Source organism: Eutrema salsugineum, unplaced genomic scaffold (assembly GCF_000478725.1).
Source record: "Eutrema salsugineum unplaced genomic scaffold, Eutsalg1_0 scaffold_7, whole genome shotgun sequence".
NCBI lineage: Eukaryota > Viridiplantae > Streptophyta > Magnoliopsida > Brassicales > Brassicaceae > Eutrema > Eutrema salsugineum.
Genome location: NW_006256486.1, coordinates 5278380 through 5280558, shown reverse-complemented (window position 1 = coordinate 5280558; position 2179 = coordinate 5278380). Strand labels below are relative to the sequence as shown.

The following is a 2179-nucleotide window of genomic DNA, read 5'->3' as shown; positions in this document are numbered from 1 at the left end:
CGGGAACATGTTCCCGGAACTCTTGATGATCCACCATATCATGTGGATGGTGATCCAAGCAATGATGACCTGACTGATGATGAGTTTGAAGAACCGATCTATGATGACGATGAGCTAGTCGGATCGGTAAAACATGAAGATGATGAAGAACTGATTGGAAGTTTGGATTCACTCGAGAAATTCTTGGGAGATCGAAGAGCTATTCAACCAGCCTTACCAAAGGATGGAAAACCGAAATTAAGGTACCCTATATCCATTTAATTCAACAAAATCAATTCTATGGTTATTCATTCGAAAACCCGATAGACCATATCGAGACGTTCGAAGAATTATGTGCAACCATTACAGCAAATGGGGATTACCATAAGTGTAGTCTTTTTCCATTCTTTCTGAGAGACAATGCCAGAAAATGGTTAAAATCTTTGCCACCTGCTTCACTAAAAACGTGGGCAGCGTGTAGAACTGCTTTCTTAAATCGTTTTTATACTAGAAATCGTTCAAATCTCTTAAGAAACAAGATACGAACTTTTAAACAAAAAGAAGATGAAGATCTTTTAGATACTTGGGAAAGATTTAGGGAATACCAAAGAGATTGTCCACACCATGGATATATCGAAGAATACCTGCTGGGTATCTTCTACCGCGGTATAACTCCGGAGTTACGACACTCTTTCGATACAGCAAGTAATGTAGATTTCTCAACTAGATCTGTAGAAGATGTTCACGTTTTCATCAAAAATTTTGCAAATAGCATCCGAAATCAAGTAACCTTTGGTAATTCTGCAATTCCTGAGAAGAAAGAAGAGATCTCAGAAGTTATAAAATGTCTCCATCACATAATGAGTCATCTTGGATTGCAACAACCAAACAAGGCGCACAATACGTGTAACTTTGACGGTTGGGACAACCCAATGGATTCTTATGATCAAGGGATGGTGAACACTACAGAAGTCTACCAAATTCAGGATTTTACATTCGTTTCTGACCACCGCAGGTCCATTCATCCGGAACGCGGCAAACCAAGCTTTCACCACGGTCGTGATGGTGCTGACCGCGGCCAAGACCTGTTTCACCGCGGTCGCGAACCTTCTGACCGCGGGAAACCGTCTTCCGAGCTTGACCGGTACCATCTTCCGAACCTATCTTGGCTATCCAATCTAATCCCATTCCATATCCTAGTTTTCCCTCTTCTGAAGCTAAAAACCTAAACAAAAGAATTCTAGAGCTTAAAAAATCTAGGTCTCAAAAGATTAGTGATCTTAGATCTGAGCTTAAAATGATGCAAGAAGATTTCAATGAAAACTTTTCCACCCTCCTTAGTCTAATGATCAAAAATAATTCTAAAAACTTAGATAAACCTGAGGAGGAGCCAAGTGAAAATTCTTTCGAAAGCTCAAGTGAAGCAGATCCCTCCGATCATGTGAAAGCTATTACACTTAGGAGTGGACTAGCTTACAAAGAGTCTGAATTTCCTAAAGATCCCAAAGATGAGGAAAAGGGTAAGGAAAAGGAGAAAGAAAGAGAAAGAATTACGATTGAAGATGTTGAAAAAGAAGTGGTATGAGAGAATGATGGAGAAGAAGTAAGAAAAGATTCAGCCCAGGAAATTATCGGAGAAGACCCAATTCCATCTCCACCAACTCGTGTCTACAAACCTAAACCACCTTATCCTAGAGCCTTAAGAGCCCCTAAGAAAGAGAAAGAAAAGGCTAAGCTGAAAGAGCTAATCGATCAATTAAATGTGAAATTACCTTTCGTAGAAGCTTGTGCTATGATTCTCGCTTTAAGAAAATACATGAAGGGTATTCTAACAAATTCTTTAACTCTTGAAGAAGGCGTTATGATGATAACCCATGAATGTAGTTCTATCCTGCAAAGCCGAATCCCTGAAAAGAAAAACGATCCTGGAAGCTTCGTACTTTCATGCACTATCAATGATGTAGCTTTTGAGCGTGCTCTCTGTGATTTAGGATCAAGCATAAACATGATGCCTCTTTCAGTAGAAGTTTAGGACATCACACTTTCCAGCCTACTAAAATTTCCTTAGTGTTAGCTGATCGTTCTGTTAGACAACCTGTAGATATCCTGATAGATGTTCCCGTCGAAATCGAAAAATGTTCCATCCCCACCGATTTCGTAGTTCTAGAACTAGAAAGAGAACCTAAGGACCCCCTTATTC

General features: G+C 39.7%; 1 non-coding gene across 1 annotated transcript; it reads right to left on the bottom strand.

Annotated features, from left to right (window-relative positions):
* Positions 1-502: 502 nt before the first annotated feature.
* LOC112083228 lies at positions 503-610 on the bottom strand. The gene has a single exon (XR_002897520.1). It is a non-coding gene; the product is annotated as a small nucleolar RNA R71 (small nucleolar RNA).
* Positions 611-2179: the final 1569 nt, after the last annotated feature.